At 34.6% G+C, this 15,541-nt stretch overlaps 1 long non-coding RNA gene across 1 annotated transcript; it reads left to right on the top strand.

Annotated features, from left to right (window-relative positions):
- The first annotated feature begins 1,864 nt into the window (after positions 1–1,864).
- On the top strand, positions 1,865–12,413 carry LOC309628395. Its single transcript, XR_014244473.1, has 2 exons — positions 1,865–10,576; positions 10,803–12,413. It is a non-coding gene; the product is annotated as an uncharacterized lncRNA (long non-coding RNA).
- Positions 12,414–15,541: the final 3,128 nt, after the last annotated feature.

Below are 15,541 nucleotides of genomic sequence, written 5' to 3'. Positions count from 1 at the left end.
GTTCCCTGAAACTTCATTTCTCTAATAGGTGCAAGAAAAATTCTTAACATTTGCAGGTTTTTTTCAGGTTTTTTCTTTATGCAAGGGTAGAAGTGATGTTCCTTCAAGGTCTATATCACTGCCCTGAAACTGGAATTCTCAAGTCTGAGTCTTTTAAGTACTGAATTTATACATATTTTATAAGCATAGCTGAGAAAAAGGAATTATATTGCCTATGAATGATCAGATATGTCATAGGTCATCCTTGAGTTTTCATCCACAGACAAAAAACCTAACCCCACTAAAAAAATCAAATGAACAGTTGGAGACAAAAAAAAAAAAGGTGCTTTATTGTTGTATCCCTCAAGTTACTCTTATTTATTGAATAGGTATATTCGTTAATCCATGCCATAATTTAATAAATTTCATTTATTCACTCAGTACTTTGAAGGTGAGGGAAGAATCTGATAAGATTCTGGTTCACTAATATATTTACCCAGGGAGTGTTCATTAAAGTGTAAAATTGGTGTATTAACAATGGTTCAATAGAAAATATTCAAAGAATTAAATTGAAAAGAAAAAAAAAGCCCAGTCAGAAAATGGAGCTATTGGCATCTCTGCTTTGATTAGCTTCTTGGAGGGAGTGAAGCTGAGTCGGAGTCAAAGTAGTGCCATGGCAACAGAAGGTGACACTGGTGGTAACAATGGACTTGCAAGGCTACTGTATGGCTCACATCTGATTCCACATCCCTCCTCCGAGGCAGCTTTGCCTATAGATAGACTACGAGGGGCTGCTAATATATATGAGAACTTTCCCTTCCGTATACATGAGGGGGATTTTTGTCTGTCTCCTTCCGGTTTTTTCTTTTATTTGTCTTTCTTGTTTCCATGTGCTTGCTTTTGGTTCAGCTCTATATGTTAGAGGATTTCTTCCTTAAGAAATAAAGCCTGTTTCTTCTTTTACTGCAGTGTCAGGAACAAACTGACAAGTGGCCTCCAGTGCAGATATGATGACTCTTCCTGCACTAATTACACAAAATTTTTCCATATTTTCTCTATTACCTGTGTGGCCAGCTCAGATCCAGCTCAGAAAAGCTGTCATCACCACGATTATCCATTTCTCCCAAGAGAATATGGTATGGGAAAGATCTTCTAAAGGGAACTTTGCTGAAGGGAACTTTAGCAATTCTGAAGGAATTGCTAAACTGTTCTCCAGATGGTTGAATTGGCATTTTTTTTTTTTTTTTTTGATGTGTGATGTGAGGGGTGTGTATGATTCTCCCAGCTTCACTAAGATGCTGGCTGATTATTCTCTCCAAGTTTCCATTGTGTTCTTGGATATCCTTGATACTTGAGATACAAAAAACTTTGGACAAATTTTATGGCTTACCTCAGGTCTGGAAGACTTAAGGTGACTCCTCAGATATGCTGCTATAATGTAGTAGAGAAATCATGGGCTTTAGATTCAGAAACACCTATGTAAAATCCCAGCTCTTTTACCTACTGTGTCCAATATCTGGAGCAGTTACATCTCCTTCACGAACCTCTTTCTCCTCATGGATAAAGCTGGAGTAATAATAACTATTTAAAAAAAAAAAATTAGAAACCTGATATAAAAATGCTTATATAATGCCTATTACAAAGCTTGGTATACTGAATGCATGCAATATGTTAAGTATTATTATTAATCGCATTGATATTACATTACTATTTTTTACTCAGGAATTATTTTCAGGCCTATCCTCAGTGTGCAAGTTGTGACATTTTAGTTCTACCACAAAACATTTATGTGTAGGATGTGCCTCTAGCCCAGCCCCTTAAGTAAGTTGAATTCTATATACACACATGTGTGTATACACCCCTTGTCAGAAAGGTCGTTTAAATGCTCAGGGGAATTTTCTTCCTGTCTCTAAAAATTTTTCACAATATTTTAATCTGGACATCTTCATATCCTCTTGATGATCCCATCAACGATAAAAAAAAAAAATCAAGACAAAGTGATAAATGTCAAATGTTGTGCATCATTGCTAAGATGTCATTAAGCCAAAACCATTGCATGCATAAGTAGACTATGAAAATTAGCTCTGGGTGAGAGAGAAAATTAACAGAATTATATAGGTTTTATCCCAATGTTTTTCTCTCTCTGGTTAAATTTTCCTTGGTTCTTAGCTACATCTTCAGACCTGTATTTGACATTTTTCTCCACTCAGTTTCTAGGCTCTCCCTCCAAATCCTTAATATTCCTCTTGACTCTGCCTCATGATTTGCCTTTGGCTTGGAGTGGAACCTGACACCTACCTAGCGCACATCCAACCTGCATGTTCCTTGCTGGGATCTAAGGGTTTCTAAGTAGGTCAGTCTTCTGTGTAATCTCACCTCTACGAGTACTGTAGAGGAATTCTCTGGAAAACTGGGACACATTTTTGTCTGTCTTTGTGTGGAAGAGCTCAGTGTCTAACTGATGAAGCCCTTATGCTGCCAGCCTCCCCTCTATTGGTCACCCCAGGCTCACGGAAGTGTGTCCTGTGTGATTTACTTCAGGTTTGACAATGTCCTTTCATCTCCTGCAGGTACCATGGCTTTTAAATTATTCAATATGTGCTTCCTCATCTTCTCCCAAAGGCAGCTTTTGTTCCTTCCTTCCAGCTAGATCTTCAAATGTAATCTTTGTTTTTCTGGGATCTACACTCTTGGTTTTTTGATGTAGTTTCTGGAGGAAGGGATCCAAAGTATTAACTAGGAGATACACATTTTCTGCATACTTTACCTCTGGAAAGAAAGATGGAAGAGTGAGTGGACCTGGCAGGAACACTTGCTCCTGGCTTTTCATTTCATTTTATTTGTAAATAAAACAGTCATTATTCTATCTGGAAATGAAAGACAGATTAATATCTTTGCAATGAGAAGTAAGAAGTGAGCATATTTCAGATTTATCTGCATATTTATGCAGATAAGTTAGAATTAAAAATCATCCCTCTATTACTTCTTTGACATTTTTCTTGACCAAAATATACTAGGAATAATCATTACCAGCTTCCACTGACCGTCTGTGCATTGGCCTCTGCCCATGAAAGTCTGCACAACTAATTCTCCAGGCTTGTGACCTTAACTGCCTCTGGCTAACACTGACATAGGAAGTCACATAGTGAAAAATCTCCAGTACTTTATGCTTTTTTGCCTTTAAGCCTTTTAGTCACAGCTACAAGCCCTGTAAGGTATATACCTGGGAGCAGCATCAATAACCTCTGGCGTACTTCTCGTTGTTCTCTGAACCATGACTATAGATCTATAGAAATTTATTTTTCACCTATTTTTGAGTAGGTTGTTGTATTTATTGAACAATTTGAAAAGGCACACAGAGTTACTAAGGAAATTAACATTCACTAAATGCCACGATGTGGGCACCAGTGTGCTACCTGCATTACATGATGCTCTGTTCTCTGGTTTCAAGTCAACTGGGGGCTTCTGCCAGCATCCAGGAAACTACTGTGGAATGAGTATTGAAAACCCACATCCTTACTTTCCCCCAGCACCGGGCATGAATCATTTCCTTCTTTTGCAATAAGATCCAGGGGAAAGACATGAAAATAAGATGCATCAGCCTTCCTCATGACATGAACAAATATTACCAAATCAAGTTCTAACAGGAGTTAATAGAAAATGTCAACTGGTATATAAGAAGGCATTATGAGATATAGAGAAAGAAAAGTAAAATGGTAATGACTCAGAGGAAAATCCTTCCCTGAAATGAATTCATGACACAAAAGGAAATGCAGAACACATTTGTTCCTTATTCTTAGTAATATAAAAGAAAGCTTTAGTTCTGTTAAACAAGGACAGGTCTGGATAAGAAAAGTACAAAATTCAATGAGAAATAATTGCCCAATAGAACATTCGCTGGAAGACTAAAAGGCAGATTTACACTGAAGAAATTCAAATTAACAATAATAAAGTAGACTTTTAAAGCATTTCCAGAATCTAAAAAAGAAAAAAATAGAAATGAAAATTTTGAGTGAAGTGAGTGTACATAGAAAATTAACCATAGCAATCTAAGATATGATTGAAGAACAAGAAAACTTAAATATAAGTTAATTATCAGAACTAATAATCAAAGATATAAGTGAAGAAGCCTTTTATGATCAGATTGGAACTTGGGCCAGCTCTCATGGCCTGAAAACTATACACTGTACAACTCTGAAGAGTGCCATTAACATCGAGTTTGAGGTGGACAGCCATTACTTGGAATTGTGAAAGGCATGGGAACATGCAAGAAAACAAATCAGTTGTCAAAAATGAGTAAGAGAGATAATAATAAATACTTTAAAAGTTTTTTAGAAATGATTGCCTACAGATCACTAAAATCAAGTTAGATTCAGATCTTTCCTTGGGTAAAATAAATTTTTGAAGAAAAACATATAATATCCATAAAATTTTCACTGAAAGAGTTGAGTAATGATCATTTCAAATACTACCAAGCATTTGAAAATACAGGTGTTCAGGAATGAAAGCCTCTGGTGAATGTTCAGTGACACACTTGAGATCACTGTAAGAGAAATCAGAAAATATAGTTCTCTCTGAGATAGCTGGTGTTAAAATAGGATGAAAAGATACAGAAATATATAACAAACTTTTTATGTAACTAATAATTATAAGAATTAAAGGTCAGTGGTGGTAAATCTTCATGTTTTTAAACCATAGAAACAGAAATAGTTTAAAGTATAAAGCAGTCAGGGAAAAGATTCTGAAACTGAAAAGACCACACAGATGGGTTTGCAAGTGAAGGTTTTATTTAATTTTTATTTTTATTTGATTGAGGGGGCCCTAAGTCAAACTCAGAGATGCTACTCTTGCTCTGGTAGGAATCCACTGAGGACGAGTCACCTGCACACATTTTTGAGAAACACAAATACTTATTTGGGGTTGTTTATTCCCATCTTTATTCGCAGGGTTTGATTTCCAATGATCTCCCTTGGCTTAGATTTATGTCTACCTAAGACATTGGGTGTCCACAACTGAAGGAAGAATATATTGTTATTAAAAATAACATGAAAAAGAGAGAAATTTTAAAAAATTGGATTTATGACCTTAGATGATTGTAAAACAATTTGCAAAGTTGAAAGAGTTGAGGATGGAAAGAGCAAAAGCAGAAATACAATGTCTTTTGTCAGAAGGATTAAAAATTATTGTTGTCTTTTACATTGAGATGATTAAATGAATACAAACTTAGGAATGTTTGTGAAAACTTTGATTATTAAATTAAAAGCACATTATCTAATTTCCAGATTGTTATAACATACATGTAGTCATGTGTGACAGGCTGTTTGCTCATTATTTCTTAATCTCTTCCTCTTTTGTCCTCAGTAACTGCACTCAAAATTATAGCTGGGAATATGACTGCCAAATGAAAAGCTGCACCCCACCCCCATCCTCTTTACATCTAAGTGAGAGAAAATAACCAAATTTTGGACAATGGGGTATAGATGAAAGAAGTGAGTGAAATTTAGGGGAAGTATTCTAAAAAGAAGGACCATGCTTCTTTCCTTCCTGTTTCTCTTTTTTGGCTGACGGGAATAAATAAAGTACATAAGTGACATAATGACTACTGCTAGGGAAAAAATAATTATAAGTGAAAAGAAACCATATGCACGTATGTGTGCATGAACACACACACACACTCCCCTATGCACACACACACTTACTGGCCTTACACATGCCCCAAACCAGAAAAAAATCTATGTGGCAAAAGATATAAGACAAAGCATTAAAGGCAGAAAAAATAATACAGTTACAAAAGTGAGGTCAAATATCATCACTATTAATTTATAAACTAATTATAAAATAAAAGGATTAGAAAATATATAAAATTGAACTATTGTAAAACTACTTAATAAATATTTATTTAGGAAAATACTATAAACTATTTTATTTTTCACCCACCATTATTAAGTATAGCCCAATCTGTTTATTTAACTTCAGCCATTTACCCTGTCCCCTACTACTGCTTGGTTTTTACTGGTTTTGTTCTTATTGTAGACTCTTCTGCAGATTTTCCTGTTGACTCTTCACATCAACCCTCATCCCTTTAGATTCCTATTTATATTATTTTTTAATGATTTTATATCATTGAGCTTCTGTAACCATTGCCTCTCCTGAAAAAAATTACCTATTTTTAAGGGATTAAACCTCACATTAAGAACACACCATAATCCAAACATGCACATGGGAAACTGACCTTATTTTCTACATTTTCAGTCTTTTATATTAAGAACCTCTGAAATGTAGTGGCAATGGCAACTGCAGCACGAAAATAAGTCTAGGCAGGTGTACAGGGAGGTTGGAAAGAGTTGAGAGCATGAATTCAGAAAAGGAAATGAGCTTAGTTTGGAAGAGTGATCATTAAATGATGAGAAAAAAAAAGGCTGAGCTCTAAGAAAGAAACAGAAAATCAGAGTATCATATTTTTTCATGGTAGCAATATATAGGACCGATTCTACATTTGGGATATGGAGAGAATATGATAATAAATAATTTATCAATACCAGATATTGAATACAAGAAATCCAAAGGAAAAAATAACATCATAGCATAATGAAAAATTTAAACCTTCCAAGTGCACGATGAATTTTCAAAACACACACACCCACACACCCACACACAACACACACTCATATCACACCCACACACAGACTGTCATATCATAAATTTCATGTACCAAACAAGGTTTTTTAAACATCCGCCAAAGAGAATAAAATATTAAAACAGATTTTATTTATTTTTATTTAATATCATTTTCTAATTTTGTCTATATTTAGCTTTAATATAGTAATTATGCTACTTTATCTTTTGATCCTTCCTTTCTGTAGCTGTTTATGTATAATAAATAACTTTATTCTAAGTGATGAGTTTTGTCATTTATAAAATTAAGGATCTTGCTAATAAAAATCGTTCAATAATTATATTAAAAATTATTTGACTATTGCCTAAGATTGAGAGATATAACTAATGAAAGTTTAATATTAGCATTTCTTAATAGTAAGCTGTACTACTGGCTTATAAATGAAAATAGAGTTTTAAATTTATTATAAGATATCTATATCATAATTTTAAAATACACTTATTACTAAAGAGATATTTCTTCACAGAGTAAAAGCTTCAAATAGTATCTTAAACAATATGTTGTATTTCATTAACAATTAAGTTGTTTGTAAAATAAAATAAAATTTTAATTACTTTTAGGGAAGTCTAAATCATTTTCTCAAAATTACCACATGAAATTTTTTTGATGTGAGAAAACTGACCTTGGCATATTAAAACACTCTCAATGTATTGCAATTTTATCGTACCTGAAAAAATAGAAAAGCTACATAGTTTGAAGCATTCGTGAATTTCAAAACACCTCCTGGAAACCCCTTTTCTCCCATGTGAGAGCGGCATTTTTCTGTGGCCTTTCCCATAAGACCTACTTACCATTGCTCTCCAAGGCTCCAACAGGAAGCCCTGAGCTAGTTATCTAAGTACAGAAAACTATTCTGACATTTTACCAGATAACTATGATATGTTCACCTGATTCTTTCGGTCTGCACTTGGAGCATGAAACATAAATACAGAAACCCAGGTGGGTCATGCAGCCAATTCAGTTCACAGCAGAAGAGCGAGGTGAAAGCTGTGTCCCGAGAGATCTTAGATGTTGCCTCCACCATTTTCTCTGTGATGAATCAGTTAATGCAATATTATTATTCCTCTCCTAACTCATGCACTAGTTTCTTCCACATTCACACCAGCCTCTTCTGCACAGTGAGTTTCGGGGTTACAGTTCCATTCTAGGTAATTTCTGGATAGCAGGCCTAAGGGTAAGAGTGACTGAACTCCAACATGATTGTACTTTCCCTATATATCAGAGGAAGAATGGGGATGACTTTGATATAGAAAGGAAAGGACTTGGCATCCTTCCTTAATCATAAGGGCCAGAAATGTAGACCCTAAGTAACCCTAATTCTGAAAGATGTACTTTATACTGGATTAACAATAGGTTTTATTTTCAAATAGGTTTTATTTTCCATGCCAATCCTGATTATGTGATATTGGTTTTTTGAGGCTATTTCTGACATTAGTAGGGTAGAATAGATTTAATAATTCAATTTCCACAAAGGGGGAGGAATCTTCATCCAGGCCTTAGCAACTGGAATCTCTGATATAAAAACAGTTCTATGTTCATTGTATTATAGCATAATTTTTAATAATGATGTTGCTAATAAAATGTTAAGTGAATCTATATGATTAATAACATGACAATATAAGCCATGTTTACAAAGTATCTTTCGGCTCTTTATTTTAGCCATTTAAATAATAAATTTGGGTCTATATATCCCTAAGTCTCATAAACTTTATGTGTTGGGTTTTACATTTAATGTTATCATTTTAAAAATAATGAAACATTTTAGTATTTAATGATATTTTTAAATGTAGAGGTAAATCTAAATTGTCCTTTCTGGTGATTAGTGTCCTGAAATATGGGATGCCCTTCCTCTAAAACACATTCTGATTTTCTTAATTTTTTCCATGATTTCAAACTATAGATGTAGTTTGGAAAGGTGATTTTTATATGATAACTTAGGAACATGTGCCCCTCACTCTGGTTTATTTGCCAGAATTACTGGCAAATGATTACAGAAAATTACAGAATGATTAAAAATAATTACAGAAAAATATTTTCCTGGCTGCATATAAATACTTTGAATGATAAATAAATAATTTTTTTAAGAGTATGAAGTAACCTAAATAAAGAGTACATATTTTGAAAAGAGAACATCCTGCTTTGGCAGTGACAGAATAAAGAATATGATACACTTTCAAGTATATCTCATAGCTTTCAATAGAATGTAATGAAAAAAGTATTAGATATTTGGTTATTTCCTATGTATTAAAAACAAAATAAAACAAAACTAGGCTTTGAGCAAGGTTTCAAGAGTGAAATAATTACAAAGATTTCAAAGGAAAAACAGCTAAAGGTAGTAATTGAGAATGGTATATTCTTTAGTGGTAATACATGAATATATCTTGCGGATGGTTTTTTCAGTGTGCTGAAAATGGTTAGATGATATAATAATAACGGATAATAATGGATGTGATGATAAATGGTTAGATTTGAGAGCTGAACTCTATTTTTGTCATGTTGCTTGCTTTTTCCTGCTTTCTCTTTGGCACTGTTATTACAGCACTCTCATGTATACCTGTAAGCATCAGTGGAATTTTTTTCATTGGCATACAATGCCAATGACTTCTCAAGGGCATCAGTTTACCATGTCATCAATGCTTTTGTTACTAGTTCTTTAAGCAGAGCCTGGGGGACACACTGCAGTCAATGAATGTTTGTTAAATAAATGGTTTAGTGCAGAGGTAGCTTAAGTAGAGCTTATATCTTCTGGAATGGTGTATATTTTGGTACTCATACATTGCTGACCAGAGAATTTTTTAAATTCTAATTTACTTCATTAATATGACATGGAAAGACCTCTATACTTTGGCAGAAGCATCCTGATTCTATCCTTTTGATAATGTATTTTTGGAAAACTCCATATTTGGAGTTCTATACTTTATAAGCTATAATTAAGCACAAGCAACATGTATGTTAAGGAGGCTGGCCATCTTAATAGAAGTATAATTTCTCATAGTCAGATAGAGAAATGAACAGAATGAAAATAAGACAGACAATTTTGCAACTATTCAGTAACATCAGCTTTCATCATCTAAATAACTATTATTACAACATGAAAGTAATATATTTTATGTGTCAAAAATTCTTTGTAACTGTTTTGGTAAACATTTAAGTAAGATTAGTGTTTCAACATTAAAAAAGTTTTCTGTTCTTCTTATTATGACTAAGTCTGTTGTTTTTATTCAGATCGGTTATTACCAGGGAAAACAAAAAAGAAAATCAAACAAAATATTGCAGAAGCAACCACCAACAACTGATCTGACATTGCCAAATTTGTGTTATGTTTATGATTCCAAGTTTTGCTTTCTCTTATGTGTACCAAGAACTATAGACATCTGTATAGAAATCCAAATTGAGACTCCTTGGACATTTTTATAATTTTCCTGCCAATATTTTATGGTTGTCTCACCCATGCCTATTTCATCTGCAATTTATTTTCAAGAAAATTCCTATTAGTTATTATTTTCTTAGTTTAAATTTAATTTTTGTGAAAGTAATTCTCTTCTAACAATCATATATCACAGCTTTATTGAATTACATTGCATAATTGCAATATTAAGCAACTCTGGCGCACACAGTTTGGAGAATGAACCCATATTTAGCAAACTCTAGTAAGCAAACATTTCCAATGGCTTGCAGCCTACTAACCTTGAGTGTTCAGCACTTTATAGAGGCAGTGGAGACTTGGTTATTGTGATATTATGGTTTATAAGAAAAACATTTATTTATTAAAAAATAAAAAATTTATTTTTATTAAAATTTATTTTAATTTATGTCCACAGTTCCTGAATCACAGTCCAAAATTGGAAGCAGTGGCAGCATCTTCCGTCATAATATTTGGTCTCTTGTCTTCAGTTTCTGAAAAGCTTCAGAGTCATAAAGGTAAAATGTTGTCTTGTTATTCAAAACAAACCCCTTTCTACCACAACTGGGTTTATGATAATGAGGGACTTTTGGCCAGCACTAAGGATGGGGGCTGGTTGTTAGGGAAAACCACCGAGAACAGAGGCTTGGAATTTTCAATCCCACCTCCTGATTTCTAGGGAGGGGAGAGGGGCTGGAGGTTGAATTAATTTAACCAATGATTTAACCGATTGTGCCTGTGTAGTAAAGCCTCCATAAAACCCCCAAAGCACTGAGTTTGGAGAGCTTCTGGGTTGGTGATCATGTGGGAACCTGGGGATAGTGATATGCCTGAAGATGACGTGGAGGCTCTGAGATCTTTCCCACAGACCTTATCCTATATACTCCTTGATCTGGCTCTTCCTGAGCTACATCCTTTCATAATAAACCAGCAATCTAGTAAGTAAATTATTTCTCTGAGTTCTTTGACCTGCTCTGGCAAATTAATTGAACCCAAGGAGGGGGTCTTGGGAACCTCTGGTTTATAGCCAGTTGGTCAGAAGCATAGGTAACAACCTGGGCTTGCGATAGGCATCTGAAGGGGCGGGGGACAGTCTTGTAGGACTGAACCCTTAACCTGTGGAATCTGATGCTGTCTCTTGGTGTAGGAGAGTTGCTTGGTGGTGTGGGGAACCCTCTCCCCACTCACATTGGGAGATTGGTCTCAGACACGAAAAGTTACACTTGGTAATCAGTTAAGTAGAAGTCAGTAAGAGTTTCTGTAATGTTTTTCAAATTCTTCACAACTAATATGTGTTATTTTGGTAATAAGAAACTGGCAGAAGAACTTGCCTGTCATTAATGATGAATAATTTTTCCTTTAATAACTGTTAGAATGAAACATATAAGAGTCACAGATTAAATGTTTGATGAACATCAAATAACCTGTATCCATACTGTTTGAGGCATGTGTTAAATTTATGAGATATCCATGTTAAAAATGATGATAGAAATAACATTCACACAAGCATATAATAAGCTAGACTTCTTATGAGTATTTTATATACAATCAGTGCAAATTACTATTTTCAGCAACTCTGTGATATTTATAAAAACGAGAATTATCTTACATCACATGATATACTGAAATATGAGTTAAGAAGAAAGTTAACAATAAGATATACATGTAAATATATCAATGACAGAATGAAGTTATTAGACTGAATCAGTGTTTTGTGCTCTAACCATTTTTCAGCATTTGAGTAAGTTTATAAAAGTGGCAAATACACTTTAATAATTTGCCTCATCTATTCAAGGTTGTCAAAACTGGCTCAGTATTCATTACTGTGAAATATTCTCAGAGTCCTTTTTAAGGAGTTATAAAAATTCTAACAAACTATTAAGTGCTAGAATGCAAGATAAAAGTCTCGGAGGAAAACAGTCTAAGGTCGGTAAAAAGGATCTGACAAGGTGGTCCGACTCTGCAAAAATGAGGGCAGGATCAAATAAAACCATTCTACAGTTCTGTTCACATAGCTAACCAATAGATGCATTTGATTTTTGTTTAATTTTTTTGGATAGGATTTAGGCAATCTTTACAAAAGAATTTTAAATGTTTATGTTGTTCTCTTCTAAAACTGGCTTTGGTGCACCTAATATTAATTCTACACACATTATTAAGATTATCGCTAGATTTTATCTTTTATGAGAAACACCCATGAGAAGAAATAGATAATAAAGAAATGTCCTCTTGAAATGCAGCAGGACCCTGTGGTCCTTGCCCCCCATGTCCTCAGCCTACTTTTTGTCTGTCGAAAAACTTCAGCTAAAGAAAAAGTTTAATGAGAGGAGTGAAAAAAAAAAAAGCAAAAACAAAGGAAAACAGTCCAACAAGACTAAATAATAACAGTTTAGTCATTAAACATAGTCAAGGACCTTTAGTTCCTCTTCAAGGGCTATAGATAATATTCCGAGACATATCCTGTGAGCTGTCTTATAGATACTGAAAGCCCCACCAGGTGGAAGAAGTTAACTACATGATGACCAGACTGTAGCCATGACATAAGCTGCCACAATTCCAAGAACTGGCCTAAAGAAATGGGAACAAACTGACCCTGGAACTAAAGGCTAACCGTACTTAAAACAATCAAGGTGACACTGATCAGACAACTGCATGACCCGTTTCAAGAAGACTGTCAGAGCTGACCGTGTTGTTCCTGAAGGTAGAGCCCCCTCCCTCCATCTATAAAAGCTCTTGCCCACTGATTGTCAGTGGGGAGAGTCAGCAGTTGGACAGGAATCCCATGGTTGCCAGCCTCCAAAACAAAACAAACTTTCCTTTCCACCAACCTTGCCTCTTTATTGGCTTCAGAGTAGCAAGCAGCCGGGCTCCGCTTTCGGTAACAGTTTTTTGCCACCCAACGTGGGGCTGCTGCGCTCTCATGACATCTGGCTCCCCGGGGTTTCCCGAGTAGAGCTGCAGCCATGACAACTCGCCCTCAAGGCTGCGAGGGGCCCGCTGCTGGGGGCTAGCTGGCCCCGAGAGGGACATTTGGGGGGGGTGTTCCTAGCAGCTGCCAAAACCATTTGTTTCAGGGATCCTCCCTCTTACTCCCCTTCTTGCCACTGTCTGCCAACTTAACACTTTTCCTTGGTGGAACGGAAACATGCATCTGGATAAGCTGATGAGCTCCAAAACCGAGTAAGTCCCCCAGTTGTGCACCTGGACAAACTTCTTTTTTGAGCACGAAGTGCTATTTGGACATTTTTCCAATTAGTTCTGGCTTAAGTCTGACTTTTTGGGGAAGTATTTGTTTGGGACTCTGTATTGGTCATTGGTCATCCTATCAGAGGTTATGTGACAGTTCTGTCTTCTGGTGCATGAGTGTGTATTCCATTTGTATGACTGGTATTCTTGTTGCCTTTTGTAAAATGGGAAATTCAGGTTCAATTCATTAGAAAATTTAAGCTATGAAACTATGACTAAAAAAACAGAAAGATGATTTTTTTTTTTATCACTGTGTTGTCAACAGTATTCTTCAGACTCCAGAGAAAATTGGTTAAGATGAAATTCTTTTGAAATTCCAAAACTGCTTCTTTTTGCATATGCAGTTAGAGAAAGCTAGCTTGATAAATACTGTTTTTGGAATTCTGACCCTGAGAGAACAAAAATATGCCTAGGAGAAAGCTTGAAGTTAACTCTTATCCTGTCCATGAAATACAAACACAGCCCACTTTGCCTGAGACTTCAGTCTTGGGTTAACTAGTAGAACTTCAAGCCAAGGTAAAAAAAAAAGGGGGGGGGGTGGGAGAAGCCTTTTAAAATCAAGTGAATAAATTGAACTTATTCCAACTGTTATTTATAAGCTGATAAGTTCTGTATTGAAATATCTGGTTTGAGATCTCTGTCTGAATATCATATGTCTATATGTGATATTGTCATAAATGGATCAAAAGCTTTTGGATAAACTCTTTGAAAATAATTATGTTTCAGGGATGTCTATCTAAAAACAGTTATTCCAGATTTTTGGTAACTTGAAACTTTAGAGTTTTGCTGCATTAAGTTCAATGAAGAAAATTAATTGAATGTCTAAATCATTTTTAAGATAAAATACTGGAACACTGCTGAACAAATCTAGGTTTACATACTTTTGCCTTCTTTTGAGAGAAAAAACACTAAAGATGTTTGGGTTTATTAATGCATCTTGTACCACATTGAAGAGAAATTATGCTATGAGAAAAATGTATGTTTTTAGAGGTTATGGAATATATTCTTAAATTTGCCAATCAGTAAATGTTGGTATAACAGTTCAATTACTTGTTTCTTGGTTTTGTTAAGGCTTTTAAGGATTAAAAACTGTAATATGTAATTAAAGCTACTAAAAATGATAAGGGAAGCATTTCAGTGTGTAAAGCAAGTAGGATATGTGTTGTTGGTGACAGAGGTATGAAAAAATGAAGATATTTTTGTTGAGGAAAATGATGATAATAATTTTGTCCTAGAGCTGTTTTTTTCTGGATGGGGAAAAATATGGGACAAATCATATGGATACAAAAAGTAATAAAAGGTTTGTGAGAAAAGGGAACTTTGAAAAAAGAATTTTGTATGTTGTTAGGAGTGATTAAGATCAGATTGGATTTAATTAGGTAAATGAATTTTGTTATTAATAGTAAGCTGGTACAAGACTGGAATTTGGTTTTCTTTCTCCCTGTTAAGAGAAAAAAAATTTTCCTGGAATATTGAACTGCTTTTGATAACAGATTGTAAGTTTCTTTCTCTAGCTAACTTGAGTATTCCAAAGGGCCCCTAGGCATCTCAGAAGAAATATTGAAGTAACTAGGATTATTTGGTATGTTAAATTATTTGGAAAACATTTGATAACTTTCAGATCATACTGCTGAACTGGGTAAGAAATTTAAAGAATTCTAATGGAAAGCTACTGTTTTGCTTCAAACCATATTTTGACCCAAATGTTTAGGATGGAAAACGTTGTCTAGTGAAGTTATCACAGAGTATAATTACTTATGATGTGTAGCTCTACCTCTTGAGAGGGAATTCCTCACTAGGTCAGATGACTGTTGCCTGCATGTTGCTTAACTAATGAATATTCACATTTCAATTACTGTCTATGCTGAATTATTTTAAAATAAATGACAGACATTGTAATATATATATATATATATATATATATATATATATATATATATATATATATTTTGCTTTGGTGGTTGGGGGGTGAAATTTCCGAATTTTCCAAATTGAATTCAATCTCCATTGCATTTGTTTCAATAATGGAGGGGGGGTGTGGTGTCATTAACAACCCACACCGTGACTAGAATTTTAGCTTCACCAACTGTCTCAACTTCTTTCAGACAGAACTTCATTATCTTTTGTATAGTTTTCCACCACTGAATCTTATTTAGTTTCTAGCCTGTAGTCTTTCCTTCTTCCAGCCCATTAATTATTAATATTTGCCAGAATAATTTGTTTTTAAATGTCAATTC

Source organism: Balaenoptera borealis, assembly GCF_965194805.1.
Source record: "Balaenoptera borealis genome assembly, chromosome: 4".
In the NCBI taxonomy this organism is placed as follows: domain Eukaryota; kingdom Metazoa; phylum Chordata; class Mammalia; order Artiodactyla; family Balaenopteridae; genus Balaenoptera; species Balaenoptera borealis.
Note: the sequence above shows the minus strand (reverse complement) of the source record. Positions and strands in the feature narration are given on the sequence as shown.